This window comes from Cucumis sativus, unplaced genomic scaffold (genome assembly GCF_000004075.3).
Source record: "Cucumis sativus cultivar 9930 unplaced genomic scaffold, Cucumber_9930_V3 scaffold113, whole genome shotgun sequence".
NCBI classification, from domain to species: domain Eukaryota; kingdom Viridiplantae; phylum Streptophyta; class Magnoliopsida; order Cucurbitales; family Cucurbitaceae; genus Cucumis; species Cucumis sativus.
In genome coordinates, this window is record NW_022279519.1 from 71512 (window position 1) to 87892 (window position 16381).

A 16381-nucleotide genomic window follows, 5' to 3' on the forward strand; every position below is an offset into this window, starting at 1 on the left:
ACATTTTTTATGGTGCTATTGTTGACCTTCAGTGTCGGTTTGCCTTTGATATCGTTTTTAAACCGACATTAAAGTCTTGTTTTTGGATCTATTTTTACAAAAAAAATATATAATTATTGCATTATTGTTCATTTTTTATAAACTGACATTAGATACGTGTAAATAAATATTTTTTTCTCACACCAACAAATCAATAAAATTAATATTATTTTAGGAACTACAATATTTTTCTTTTACATTTGTATATAGAAAATGAAATCTTAATATTGCGTTTGTATATACATTCTATAATAATACATGAAACTAGATCCTAATACAAGACTTAAATAAGAAATCTTAAACGCTTTCACAATCTTCAACTTCAACAATTGCTTCCATCTACTTAGCTTAGCTTGGCTGGCTATCTAAGACCAAAATATACTTTACAACCTGGGGAAGATTAAATCTAGAATTTGCAAAATTAGTACATATTATTTAAAATCAAACTAAACAGACTGCAATCTAAATGTGGAAAATTAAAAATTACCACAAAGTTTCAGTAGAGTAAATAATGTAGCAGCAACAAAGAAGACAATTGAAATGGCAACCCAAAAGTGCTGCAAAAATAAAGAAGAAAATAAGCTTTGATCAAACAACTCATTAAGAAGAAGAAAATAACCTAATTTGGTTCTTCAAAGATCTATAAGAAAAAGAGGAATACAACTAAAGAATAATTATACCATCCTCGACTCTTACTTCAAAGCAAATTTTGAATGTTCAATTTAGCAATGCTAGTCTATAGGCTTCTTACTCTTAATTGTATAAATTTACCCATCAATAGCAACATTGTTTTTATAGAGAAAGTTAAACAATGGAGATGATAAATAATCTTACAAACTCCTATTGGATCGTTTTTCTTTTCAAATGAAAATAGTTAATTTATTTCATTTATGGAAGGTGAAAATCTCAAATATATAGTAAAAGAACATGGAATATAAGGAAGCCCATAAAAAGAAGAGACTCCACTAGCTAGGTATTGATCAAAGATAAATATATGGATAAATAGATGCAACCTACAAATATATCAAAACAGACTAATACTCAAACTAAACTAAAGAAAACAAAAACATTTACTACTAAAAGATAAAATAAAACACAATTCAAAACAATTAATTACCAAGATTGATCTCAATCGAAAACCAAAACGCATCACATTATGAAGATATTGTGCTTCACATAACACTCCAAATAGCTATACCAAAATTACTTACTCTACATTTTCCATTTTGGCAAATCCACCTACAAGAATGCTAGTTACCAAGCTCATTTCTATGCCTTCTCTTCTTTCATTTTTCTAACAAAAGATAGTATGAATAAGGCTGCACATTTGAAAAAATAAAGACAATTAATAATCAATAATGCTACCTAGCAGTCACAAGTTAACAATCAAATGAAGAAACCCAAGGATTTTTGCGGCGGAAGCACGATGAAGATTGGTTGTCGTTCGCGATCTAGGGTCACAGATTGAGAAGAGAACAAAATTAGAAACAAACTTGGAGAGAAAGAAAAGAAAAATTGATAGGGAAAGAGTAGAGTAAGAAAGAGAGGAAAAATTTAGTTTTTAAAACCTAACAATTTTTTAAAAGGAAATTAAAAATGGGGGGTCATTAATGTCAGTTTTTACAAAATACAAAAAATTAAAAAAAATAAAACTGGCTGATCATTAATGTCGATTTAAAAACGACATTAAACCCTTATCATTAATGTCGGTTTGATCCACCTTTTCAAAAACGACAATAAAGACAATTTTTCATTTTTTTCACCTGACACTACAACCCAGATTTGTTGTAGTGTTATTATGGGTTGATGTATCTTTTTCAGATAAAAAATGCTATTTGCTAAAATTCAAAAGAAAAAGTTGTTTTGTCATTATGTGCGCGTGTGCTTGTATACGAACAAGTTGATATTTCTTAATGTTGAGTTTCTTTCAATTTTAAAATAATAATTTAATTATTTTGATATTCAAGTCATTAATATTATTTTGAGATAAAGATAGTGAACAAGTTGATATATTTTAATTTTGAAATTCAATCACATAATTGAGATTATGAAATTCTGAAAAAATAATAATTTTGTTATTTTGAAATTCAATTTGGCTATTTTGAAATTCAAATTCAATTATGTTATTTTAAAATTCAAATTCAACATGCGTGCGTTCGTGCGTTTGTCCATGTGTGTGTGTGCGGGTGTGTGTGAGTGTGCGTGCGTGCGTGCGCGTGTGTGTGCGTTCCTACATGTGGGTGTGTGTTCGTGTGTGCGAACAAGTTGATATTTTTTAATGTTGTGATTCTCTCAATTTTAAAATAATAATTTAGTTTTCTTGATATTCAAGCCATTAATATTATTTTGAGATAAAGATATCGAACAAGTTGATATTTTTTAATTTTGAAATTCAATTAAGGTTATTTTGATACAAAATCTATCGTTGAGATTCTCAAATACTATTAAATTATAATTTTGTTATTTTGAAATTCAAATTCAATTTGGTTATTTTGAAGTTAGTAAGATTGAATAAAATTATTAAAATGTTGATTCTCAAATTATATAAATTTGGTTACACTAGAAGAAATTTGCCATTCAATATCGGTTTAAAATCGACATTAATGATCTTTGGTGTCAGTTCGAAACGACATTAATGATCTTTGGTGTGTAGATGTGTGTGTGCGTTCATGCGTGTGTTCGTGTGTGTGCATGCACATGTGCGCATGTATGTGGGTGTGTACGTATGCGTGTGCGCGTGCGTGTGCTTGTGTGTGCGTGTGAAAGTGCGCATGTGTGTGTGGATGTGTGTGTGGATGTGTGCAAATGTGCATGTGTCCGTGTGGGTGGGTGTGCGTGTGTGTGTGTGCACGTGCGTTCATGCGTGTGTTCGTGTGCGTGCATGCGCATGTGCCTGTGTAGGTGGGTGTGGGTGTGTGTGAGTGCGCATGTGCCCGTATGGGTGGACGTGCGTTCATGCGTGTGTTCGTGTGTGTGCATGCGCATGTGCGCATGTATGTGGGTGTGTACGTATGCGTGTGCGCGTGCGTGTGCTTGTGTGTGTGTGTGAAAGTGCGCGTGTGTCTGTGTGGGTGTGTGTGTGCTCGTGTGTGTGAGTGCGTATGTGTCCGTGTGGGTGAGTGTGCATGTACGCATGCGTGCATGTGTGTGGGTGTGTGTGTGTGCATGTGTGCAAGTGCGCATATGTTTGTGTGGGTGGGTGTGTGTATGTTCGTACATGTGTGTGTGTGTGTGCGCGTGCGTGTCTGGATGTGTGCGTGCATTCATGCGTGTGTTCGTGTGCGTGCATGCGCATGGGCGTGCGTGTGTTTGGGTGTATGCATGTGCGTGTGCGAGTGCAAGTGTGCCAATGTGGGTGGGTGTACGTGTGCTTGTGTGTGTATGAGTGCACATACGCCTGTGTGGGTGCGCGTGCGTGCATGTGTGTCGATGCGTGTGTGCCCATGTGGGTGGGTGTGCGTGTGCGAGTGCATGTGTGTGCACGTGTGCGCGCGTGCGTATGTGTTCGTGTGTGTGCATGTGCATGTACGTGTGCGTGTGTGCATGCGTATTTGTGCGTGTACGTGTGCTTGTACGCGCATGTGCGAGTGCGCGTGTGCCCGTGTAGGTGGGTGTGCGTGTGTGTGAGTGCGCATGTGCCCGTATGGGTGGACGTGCGTGTTTGCGTGCATGTGTATGTGGATGTGTGCATGCGCTCATGCGTGTGTTCGTGTGTGGGTGTGTGCGTGTGCGTGTGCGAGTGCGTGTGTACCCGTGTGGGTGGGTGTGCGTGTGTGAGTGCGCATGTGGTCGTGAGGATGGGTGTGAGTGTGAGTGTGCACATGTGTGTGTGTTTGTGTATGCGTGTGCATGTGTGCGTGTGTGCATATGTGTGTGCACACTGCCTTCACATGGATGTCAAAGAAGCAACCCATTGTTACTCTCTCTACGTGTGAAGCATAATATGTGGTTGCTACCTCATGTAACTTGGTTGAGAAATCTATTAAAGGAGTTATGATATTGCCAAAAGAAGAGCCAACCAGAAGTTTTCATAGATAACAAATCAACAATTGCTTTGGCCAAAAACTAGTTTTCCACAACCAGAATAAAGCACATTGATACACATTATTATTATATTAGAGAGTGCATCAGAAGAAAGGAAGTATAGTTAGAGTGCATGAAGACTCGTGATCCGGTAGCCAACATTTTCACTAAGCCTCTTAAAAAAGAAGAATTCACAAAATTGAGAGACCTGCTTGGAGTAACAAAATCAAGTTTAAGAGAGGATGTTGAAATATAAACTTGATTTTGGGTTTAACGATATTTAGGCATAGCCCAAATAAAAGCCAAATTTCTATAAAGTATTAATTACTACAATATTCTAGATAAATCAATTGTAGGAGATATTTAGAGAAGATTGAAGATACATTTAGAAAATATAAGAAATGAGTGTAATTGTAAAGAATATTTTAGAGAGTCATTTGTAACCGTTAAATAAAGAATGTGTTGCCAAAATCCTAGCCATTCATTTAGGAGTGACAACTAGGATAAATAAGAGGGATGTCCTACGACTTGTATTAAGTCAAAAAAATAGAAGTGTCTAATAACACAAGTAGCCTCTTATCTCAATTCTCTCTTCCAAATTTCCTCCAACCTCCAAAAATCCTTTCCAACAGTGTATCATTGTATGAGTTAGTAGTAGTAGAAAGAGGAGGGCGATATTTGTTGGCTTCATCCCGTCTTTTAGGCTTATAGAACGTAGTTTGGGAGGGGGTGTCCACTAAAGTTGATGCCAAATCTTTGTTTTTGGAGGCATAAAAAAATGATGAAATTGTTAAGCAACTCTTAGAAAACAATACAATTTGACATTTTATAGTTGAGGAATTGATCTGAAGATTGATAAGCTTATTTGCTTGGACTAAAAAAGTTTGTTTAATTTTTTAAAAAATGAAAATGGCTACAATTAGGTTTTTCTCCCAGCGTTACTAAAGTTTGATTGAAATGCCTTCAGATTTAAATTTCTAAATGGTTTGTTGAATTAGTGTTTAATTATCTCATAGGTTAACTTTCGCTCTTACTATTGATGCGTGACTACAATTGGTATGTCTGAAAGTGAAACCTAAACCTTTCCTTCACTAGAAGAAATATGGGCTTTAGTGTCAGGTGAAAAAAATGAAAATCTGGCTTTAATGTCATTTCTGAAAAGACGGATCATTAATGTCGGTTTTAAATCGACATTAATGATATTTCCATTTTTAATTTTTAAATTTTTTTTTATTATGTGAAAACTGACATTAAAGACCCTTCCCCTTTTTAATTTCTTTTTTAATTTTTTTAAGTTGTAAAAATTAAATTTCCCTCTCTCTCTTACTTTACCCATTCCTATCAAAATTTTCTCTCTCGATTTTGAATTTCCTTCTCCCTTCTCTTCTCATTCTATGACCTAAAACTCATCGTCGTCTTTGTGCCCATAATTCATCCCAATCGCCGTCGTGGCTAAAACTCTTCCTTCAAGTCTTTCCCAGTCGCCATTGTGCTTTGGCTATCGAGAAACGCCTCTGTTGTGCTCAATCATCTTCGACCATTCGCAGTCGCCCAGAACTCTTCCTTCAAGTCTTTCCCAGTCACAGTCGTCGTCGTGCTTCCGCCGCAAGAGTCCCTCGTGTCCAATCATCTTCAAATCCACCACCATAGCCACCACCGTGCCCAACCATTGCAACCATCGCGTGCCCAGCCGTCATCTTCGGCTAGCACAGGGCAGACCAAGACAGAGGGCAACTCAACCCATGAATACCAATCTGGTATTACTTCATCAGACATTGGACGAAAGGGAGTGGACTACAGAGGCCCTTTCGAGCCTTCTTCTGGAGGTTCAAAGAATTTTCATACGCTTTTTTTTTTAGGCATCAAAATAGATCATTGAATCAATCTTTAGTAGGTTCTAATTTCTGTTGTCTGCTTTTTGTTATTAACATATTGGTATGTGGATTTAGTTTGGTAAGAAAATGTAATGGTAAATAGAGAGTTGATTTGGAAGATATGAAGAGGAAGTGGGCAGTGGGTTAATGGAGATTGGGGTTTAAAGGTAAAGAAGGAAAGTACCAAAGAGAGTGAAGAAATGAAATAGTGAATGATAAATATAAAAGGTAACTACAAATAAGAGAAAGGGAGAGATTTAGTTTAGCATTGTTTGGAAATTGGAACGTAATATTCACTTCTTTATTTTCCTCAATTTAATTTAGGATTAACTTTTGAGACATTTTTCACTGACTTCGTGTTATTAACATATTGGTATCTGGATTAGTTTGGTAAGAAAATGTAATGGTAAATAGAGAGTGTTGATTTGGAACTTATGGAGATGTAGTGAGAAGTGTGTTAATGGAGATTGAGGTTAATAGGGTGAAGACTATATTTATATTAAGTGTGTTATAGGGACTGTAAGTTCATCTTTTCTTTTTAAACATATAATAATTATTTGTGTTTTATTTCTATTTCTCTAATCTTAAAATGTTCTTATTAATTCTTATACTTTAGTTTATGTAGTAGTAATCTTTGTTTATTTCAAGTTTGGAAATTTATTTGACAAAGGTTTAATGTTGGAGACTACACTTGTAACATCTCGAACTCTAGGGTACCTTATTATATATATGTGTGTATATATATCTTTTTTTTTAGAAAAGAAGTTAAGGGAGAAAGAGATTTGGAAGGTTAAGATAATAATAATATACATTTAATAATATTGTTATAATTTTTTTTAAAAATCATTAAGTTAAATAAAGAAAAAGGAAATAAAAAAAAAAGAAAAGAAAATCAAAGATTTTCTTTCTCTCTCCTCTCTCTCTCTCTCTCGCACGTCCCTTCCCCGTTTTTCTTTTTCTTTCTTTTTCTCTTCCTCTTCCTCACATCTTCCAGCCGCCCCACCCCTCTTTTTCTTTTCATCTCCGATTCACGAAGCCTCCGACCGGAGGTTCTTCCACCGTTCAGATCCACGACAGCCACCGCCTCCCTCTGATTATGCTTTTGGGGTTGAGATGTTTATTAAAAATGGGTTGAAACATTCAAAGATGTCGAACGTCATGACTTGTCCTTGTTTAAAATGCGTAAATGCAAAGACTTTAGATGTGAATACAATTAGAGATCAATTATTTTTTTAACGACATCGAGTGGGGAAGAAATTCTTGTACAAACCATCACGTTCTTATGCAACAGTTGCTACTTGTGGCAATTCATGGTATTTTATGAAACATGTAAGACTTGTAATTGTTCGACTATGCTTCTTCTTTAATGCTATATGTAAGAAGACAGTTGGTTCATCACAATTAAAAGGAATGCAAGAAGATGTTGTTGTCACTCTATGCCTATTAGAGAAGTATGTTCCACCATCATTTTTTACCATAATGGTACACCTTGTTGTGCATCTCATAAGAGAAATTGAGTTATGTGGACCTGTTCATCTAAGGTGGATGTATCCTTTTGAACGATACATGAAAGTTTTGAAAAATTATGTGTGAAACAGAAATCGACCAGAAGGATGTATGGTAGAAAATTATATTGTTGAAGAGGCTATAGAGTTCTGTTCAAAATTTATGGTGGGTGCTAGCACTATTGGACTAAACTCATCTGTAATAAAAGCATATTCAAACGTGGATAGATCATTATCAGCTTCTTCTTTTATCAGACCGATTAAGGAGCAGTTAGATCAAGCTCATCTTTACGTTATTCAAAATGTAAACGAAGTTCTACCATACATTGAGTACGTTCTAAATCCCATCTATTCTCATTTTACATAAGTTGGTTATGTAATTACCTAATAATTTTGTTATTTCTGACAGAAAAAATATGGAGAGTTTGTGTAAGCTTAACTCTGGTAAATATAGAAGTAAAAAATGGATTCAAGAAGAGCATAATCGAACATTCAGTCGGTGGTTGTCCACACGGGTAATTACTAGAACCATACACTTCCATGTTTATTTTAGATCTAAACTAATCAGATCCAATATATTTTGTAGGTTGCCCTTGCTCTCGAAGTTCCTAAAAATTCCATCACGCCTTCCTTAAGATGGATAGCTCATGGACCTTCTCCACATGTGGCTACATATTCTGATTACATGATCAATGGTTATTACTACCACACAAAAAGACGTCGATGATATTAGGAGAGTTCAAAATAGTGGAGTTAGTATAACAACCACTACGATGCAAGTGTCTAGTTCTAAAGACAAAAACCCAGTCATATCAGATATGACATTTTATGGTATAATACAAGAGATATGGGAGATTGATTACCATCAATTATCCTTTGTTTTATTTAAGTGTGATTGGGTTGATAATACACTTTTCCACACTTCTTCCATATAGAATTAAACAAATACATATAATCCAACACCTATATATATTCACATATCAAATAAATGCATGTTGTCCTCTATGACAAACCAATAGGATTCCTATTTCACCCGCAATGAATAAGATCCAACACATAATATACCAACACACTTTTTCACACTTCCATAAAGTACTACAACAAATACACATCATCCAACACGCACACACATATATATATTCACATATCAAATAAACACACTATATCCGATGACTATAAGTGAAAACTCAAAATCTAAAAATAATAACATCACGAAAGGGGCGTACATTTGCATAAGAGAGTTCTTTCCTAAACAAGGAACAATCATTTCTACATTTATGTATCTTCTCGTACTTCATTCCAAGAGTACACAAAATCTTTTTGCTTCATAAGTAGAAGTAGGGATTTCATTAGGAGTAGGTAAGATGTCACCAATTAATTTTAACAACTCCGTGATACTCTTTTCACTCCATCCAAATTTAACTTTCAAATTATATAATTTTATCAATGTAGATATTTTGGTAAAAATTTTACAATTAGGATATAATGGTTTCTTGGCATCATCTAGTAGTTTCTCAAAATTTTCTAACTTGGTCATTAAAATAATTGTGTGCACCCTCAAACATCCCAATTATGTCACCAACATCAAACATCCCAATTATGTCATCAACATCATCCACGTTAATTTCTTCTCTTGCACTACTAAAGACACTTTCATTGTTTCTCTTCATTGGTAGTGATTCACCATGAAAAATTCATACTTGATAACTCTTATCGATGCCGTTAAAAAATAATAAGTGATCTCTAATTGTATTCACATGTAAAGTCTTTGCATTTACGCACTTTAAACGAGAACAAGTCATGATGTTCGATGTCTTCGAATGTTTCAACCCATTTTTAATAAACATCTCAACCCCAACAACATAATCAGTTAACATTCTATTATTTTTCATCCATGGCTTATCCATATTATATAAGGATGCAATTTAATCTACAAAAAAATGTCAAAAAAACAATAAGGAATATTTAAGTAATCTTACACTTGTGAACTCAACTATAATCGACAATAATACCTAAAAAGTTGAAGACTAAATATAATTAATGTAAATTTCTATATACACCCAACAACCAAACAATTAGAATAAAGCAAGACTATCAAATAAGCACATATGAAAAAGAAATTAAATTCTTATCCACATTCCAAAAACGTACTAACAAGTTCTATATAAACCCAAACAACCAAAAAGTTCTATATACACTCAAACAACTACAAAACTCGTAATCGTATCACTCAATCAACTAACAAGCAAATCTCAAATTAAAACCATCGACGAAGACCAAACACAAACTTCTAACCATCATTATGACATTATAATTCCAAATGAATGGAAGTAATTAGTTTGATTTTCTTTTACTAACAATTTGAGGTGTGTTAAAAAGCCCTCCGACACGCTTAAATACTAACAACATATACCAAGTACCAAATATATCTACAAAAGACCGATGAGCAACTTAAAAAAAAAGAAGAGAAACTTCAATTAAATACAAAAAGTGCATGTGCACTCGTGTGCATGAGTATATTATCATCGCACAATCAATTAAAATATACATGCATGCATGCTCCAAGATTTTGTAATATTGAAGCACAAACCAATTCAATAATTACAAATCGAAAGCATCCATTCATTCTTTGGATACACAAGCGTAAAAAAAACTTTTCAAAATCTTAAAGATAATACAAATAAATAAAAATACGGATTTAATTTTCAAGGAGTATGAATCATTACCTCTCCTTACCCTTCTTTAAGAATCACTTAAGCAACTTCTTCCTAGCAATTGGAAGATATGTTAGAAAACAATACAAATTAGCATAGAACATCACAGTAAACAAAAGCGTTCAGAGTAACGTACACAAAAGTATAAGAGTTTATCTTTTTTAAAGCTACAAACTAATGAGTTCGTTGGGGAAAAGAGAGAAGTTATTGATGATATATTGAGTCGGTAATGAAGAAAGAGAAAAATTATTTGAAATAGAAAAAAATGAGTTCGTTGGGGAAATTAAATAATGATAATAAAGATAATGACAATAGTAATGATAATAATACTGTATTATTATTATTATTGTATATATTAAATAAGCCTCTTTCATTTTTCATGTCCATCTTCTCCACCCCTCTTTCTTCTTCAGCATTCAACCCTAGAGCAGTCGCCGCCCCACTTCAGCCATCATCGCGCACAACACTCCAGTGAGAGAGTCCTCGTCACGGTCGCATAGTCGAAGCATCACGGTCACGAAGCACAACCGTTCGTTTCTCTCCAGCCGTGTCGACTCGTGTTGCATCGGACAGTCGAACGACCCCTATCTTCCGCCGTGCGCTCCTCCTTCGCGTCGTCGATCGTAACCCTCTCTTTTGTCGAAACCATCATCGGTCGTAGCCTCCACTTGCACAGCACCGCCGGACATCATCGCGCTTGACAGTCAAGGATGCAAGCCATGACAATTTTCTTTTCGCGAGCCACACGTCCAAGCCGCGTCAGTTCAAGCCGTGTCCCTTCACCAAGCCGCGTGAGTCATCTCTGTTGATCCAAGCCGTTCCATGTAAGCCGTACGCGAGCCATACACAACTGAGTCGATCCTGTGTGAGCCGTATGCGAGCCGTGAGTCTCAAGACCCGAGCCGAAGCCTTGCTAGCCGAGCCACCTTCAGTTTTAGCCGTCTACAACATATTTAAGCCCTTGGTGAGTTTTTTCTTAGTTCTTGTTGGGTTTGGTACGCCCAAATAATTATTGTTTTGGGTCTTAAATAAGTTAGCACTGGAATGAGTTGTATTATGTTTTTTGAAGGTTAAGGTGTGGTTGAGGAATTGAATTGTGCAAATTTCAATTTAAGGTTGTATTGAGATCAACTTTAAATCTTTGGGGTAAGTTTGATTGAATTGGTTGCCTAATTAAACAGTAAAGTGATAGATTGACAAAATTATTAAGTTTAATTTTGTTCATGTTTAGGACTGAGTTTATTGTGAGGATTTGACTCTCAATCAGAGGAGTACTATTTCTTTTTGTGAATCTCCAGGTAAGAGATTTTTCGTACTAAACCCTACTTGGAAGTTGCATGTATGTTATGTACTAAACCCTAAGTATAAATTTATACTCACTCTTTTAAATGTTTAGTTTTCAGGTAAGGGTAGAGGCAAGGGCAAACTGGCGAATGATAAGAAGTGACCGTGGATCGCCATAGGGAACCGTTCAGTTTTCTTTCACATTTATATTTCAGTAGTTATATTTTCATAGATTTATTTCAGAACTCCAGTTCAATTACTTTAAGTATATTTCCTCTATTTTTGGGCCGAAAGTAGTATTTAGATTAGTTATTTTAACTATTTATTTATTTTTATTATTTAAAGTTTTTCCTCAAATTTTAATTTATTTTCTTGTATATTAAAAAAAAAAATCTATATTTACTTAAATAGTAATGACCTAAACCTTCTAGAAAAGTTGGGGCGTTACAGTTGGTATCAGAGTCAAAGTTTTAGATTTTGTAGACTGACTTACGATGTAAGTCTTTGATTTTATCCCTATGGTTAATACGGTCTTTCGTCACTCGCCAGGTACATTTTTATGATATAATTTAAGATTGTGCATATGACCTTGCATGAATTAAACTAGATAAGTAAGCATGTTATGAATGAACTCGTAGTAAAAGACTTTTAATGGTGGAAATTAGGAAAAAAATGCTGCCATGTAGAAGTGTTCATAGAGGTGGTATTGGAGGTAGAGGAGCTGGACGTAACCATCCTGCGGGACAACCTGAAGCACGACCTGGAGGACAGCCCGGGGAACAACCAACTGTACAAGCTGTCAACCCTACTGCACCTGTTACTCAAGCAGACCTTGCTGCTATGGAGCAAAGGTACAGAGACTTATTGTTTGAAGTGATGGCACAACGACAGCCTGCCTCACAGACCTAGACAACTCTTGTTTAGGCATTGGCTGTAGGTGATCAGATTCCAGCTACAGGAGTTCAGGCCCCAATTGTAGCCCAACACTTACCAGGCATGCTTTTAGCCGAAGCCAAGCACTTGAGGGACTTGAGGAAGTATAACCCTTAAACTTTTGATGGATCTTTAGCAGATCCCACCAAAGCACAAATGTGGTTGAGTTTGGTGGAGACCATCTTTCGTTATATGAAGTGCCCTAATGACCAGAAGATTCAGTACGCTGTGTACTTACTGATTGATAGAAGCAGAGGTTGGTGGGAGTCCACAGAGAGGATGTTGAGTGGAGATATAAGTAAGATCACCTGGGAGCCGCTCAAGGAGAACTTTTATGCCAAATTCTTCTCTACCACAGTGAGAGAGGCCAAGTGCCAGAGTTCCTAAAACTAGAGCAAGGTAACATGACCATGGAAGAGTATGATCAGAAGTTCGATGTGTTATCCCAGTTTGCACCCGATTTAGTGAGAACCGAGGTTGAGAGAGCTAACAAGTTCGTCAAAGGTCTCAAGTCAGAGATCTAGGGTTTCGTTTGCGTCCTTAGACCAACCACCCAAGCTGATGCGCTGCGCATGGCAGTAGACCTGAGTTTGTATGAGAGGACGATGTTGGCCAAGGCTGTAGAGAAGGGGCCAACTTCGGGACATAAACGGAAGACTGAGCAGCAGCCTATAGTAGCACCACAAAGGAATTTGAGATCAATGGTTTGTTCCAACGGCACTAACAACAAGCTACTCAACAGGCCAAACCTTGAAGGTACTATTCATGACTCTTAATTATGGAAGACCTCACTCGGGTCGTTACCTAGCAGGAAGTGGAGTATGTTACAAATGCAGACAACTTAGGCATCTAGCTGATAAGTGCCCTCAGAAGTCATTCGGAGTTGTTGCGAACCAGACTTCCCCACCCCCATCAAGGGAGAGTTTTTGTCACTAATAGGCAGGAGGCCGAGAGAGTTGGCACAATGGTGACAGGTACACTCCCAATCTTGAAACACCTGGCTTTAGTATTATTTGACTCGGGGTCCTCTCATTCTTTTATATCCTCTGTGTTTGTATAGCATATGAATTTAGAAGTAGAACCCCTGAGTTACCTGTTGTCTGTTTCTACTCCATCTGGAGAAATTATGTTGTCGAGAGAAAAGATAAAAGCATGTTAGATAAAAGTAGCAGAGCATGTTTTAGATGTAACTTTATTAGTATTGGACATGCAAGATTTTGATGTAATATTAGGCATGGATTGGCTATCCGCTAACCATGCAAACATAGATTGTTCCCGCAAGGAGGTAGTTTTTAACCCTCTTGAGGTAACTAGTTTTAAGTATAAGGGGGCAGGGACTGTGGTTCTACCTAAAGTTATCTCAGCCATGAAGGTTAGTAAGCTGCTCGACCAGGGTACTTGGAGTATCTTGGCTAGTGTTATGGACACTAGAGGGCCTAAAGTATCTTTATCATCTGAGCTAGTGGTAGGGAAATATCTCGATATTTTTCCAGAGGAGCTTCTAGGACTTCCGCGCCGCAGAGAGGTTGACTTCGCCATAGAGCTCGAACCAGGTACTGGTCTCATATCGAGAGCCTCATACAGAATGACGCCAGCAGAACTGAAGGAGCTGAAGGTCGAGTTGCAGGAATTGCTGGACAAGGGTTTTATTCGACCTAGTGTGTTACCTTGGAGAGCACCAATGTTGTTTGTGAAGAAGAAAGATGGGTCGATGCGTCTTTGCATTGACTATAGAGAGCTTAATAAGGTGACAATCAAGAACAAATATCCATTGCCTAGAAATGAGGAGCTATTTGATCAGCTACAGAGAGCCACGATGTTCTCTAAGATCGGTTTACGTTTGGGATATCACCAGTTGAGGATTAGGCACAATGATATCTAAGACGACCTTTCGTTCTCGTTATGGACATTATGAGTTTATTGTAATGTCCTTTGGCTTGACAAATGCTCTTGCTGCATTTATGGAATTGATGAACATGGTGTTTAAGGATTTCTTAGACATTTATGCGATAGTTTTTATTGATGACATCTTGGTTTACTCCAAGGCAGAGGCTGAGCATGAGGAGCATTTGCATCAGGTGTTCGAGACCCTTCGAGCCAATAGGTTGTATGCCAAGTTTTCCAAGTGCGAGTTCTGGATGAAGCAGGTGTCATTCCTTGGTCATGTAGTATCCAGTGAGGGACTTTCTGTGGACCCAGCAAAGATCGAAGTCGTTACCAATTGGCCTCGACCTTCTACAATTAGTGAAGTTCGAAGTTTTCTAGGTTTAGTAGGTTATTACAGGAGGTTTGTGGAAGGGTTCTCTCATATAGCTAGTCCTTTGACCCAACTAAGCAGGAAGGGGACTCCTTTTGTTTGGAGTCCAGCGTGTGAGAGCAGTTTCTAGAATCTCAAGCAAAAACTCGTTACTGCATCGGTCCTTACAATGCCTAATGGATCTGGTAATTATGTGATATACAATGATGCCTCTAAGAAAGGACTGGGTTGCTTTTTGATGCAACAAGATATGATGGTTACTTATGCTTCTCGTCAGTTGAAAAGTCATGAGCAAAACTATCCTACACATGATTTAGAGTTGGCTGCAGTAGTTTTTTGCACTAAAGATTTGGAGGCACTATTTATACGGTGAGAAGATTCAGATCTTCACCGACCATAAGAGCTTGAAGTACTTCTTCACTCAGAAGGAGTTGAATTTGAGGCAGCGAAGATGGCTCGAGTAGGTTAAAGACTATGACTATGAGATTTTATACCACCCAGGTAAGGCGGATGTGGTAGTTGATGCTCTTAGTAGGAAGATATCACATTCTGCAGCACTCATTATTAGGCAGGTTCATTTGCATAGAGACCTTGAGAGAGCTGAGCTTGTAATTTTAGTAGGGGAAGTTACCTCACAGTTAGCTCAATTGTCAGTACAGCCAACTTTGAGGCAGAGAATTATTATTGCCCAGCTCACTAACCCTTATTTGGTGGATAAGCGCCGCTTAGTAGAAGGAGGGCAAGTTGAGGAGTTCTCTATATCCACTGATGAGGGACTCGTGTGTGACAAACGATTATGTGTGCCAGCAGACAATACAGTTAAGACCGAGTTGTTGACTGAGGCCCATAGTTCCCCATTTTCTATGCATCCAGGCAGTACAAAGATGTACTAGGATTTGAAGCGAGTTTACTAGTGGAGAAATATGAAGAGAGAGGTGGCAGATTTTGTTAGTAAATGTCTGGTGTGCCAGAAGGTGAAGGCACCAAGACAAAAGCCAGCAGGGTTGTTACAACCCTTGGGTGTGCCAGAGTGGAAGTGGAAGAATGTATCTATGGACTTCATTTCTGGACTACCTAGGACCCTGAAGAGTTATACAGTGATATGGGTTGTTGTTGACAGACTCACGAAGTCAGCACACTTCATTCCAGGGAAGTCCACTTATACTGCCAGTAAGTGGGCACAAGTTCTGGGTTTGAGTCCCGGGCAACCCATATAATTGTATATAACTGAAGTAGTGAGGTTGCATAGGGTATCGGTATCCATTGTTTTTTATAGAGATGCCCGTTTTACTTTCAAGTTCTGGAAAGGACTTCAGGCTACCATGGGCACGAGATTGGACTTCAGTACAACTTTTCATCCTCAGACTGATGGTCAGATAGAGCGTTTGAATTAGATTCTGGAGGATATGTTGCGAGCTTGTGTGTTGGAGTTCTTAGGGAGTTGGGACTCCCACTTGAACTTGATGGAGTTCGCCTATAATAGCTACCATTGGCATGGCACCGTTTGAAGCTTTGTATGGTAAAAGTTGTAGATCCCCGGTTTGTTGGGGTGAGGTTGGTGAGCAGAGAATGTTAGGCCTTGAACTAGTTCAGCCCACCAACGAAGCCACACAGAAAATTAGAGCTCGCATATTGACAACACAGAGCAGACAGAGGAACTATGCTGATGAACGACGTAGGGATCTTGAGTTTGACGTAGGAGACATGATCTTTCTGAAGGTACCACCTATAAAGGGTGTTCTAAGATTCGAG

General features: G+C 37.4%; 1 long non-coding RNA gene across 1 annotated transcript; it reads right to left on the reverse strand.

The window, feature by feature from the left end:
- Positions 1 to 258: 258 nt before the first annotated feature.
- LOC116405511 lies at positions 259 to 1383 on the reverse strand. Its single transcript, XR_004218648.1, has 3 exons — positions 1251 to 1383; positions 527 to 596; positions 259 to 445 (listed from the first exon to the last, which is right to left on the reverse strand). It is a non-coding gene; the product is annotated as an uncharacterized LOC116405511 (long non-coding RNA).
- Positions 1384 to 16381: the final 14998 nt, after the last annotated feature.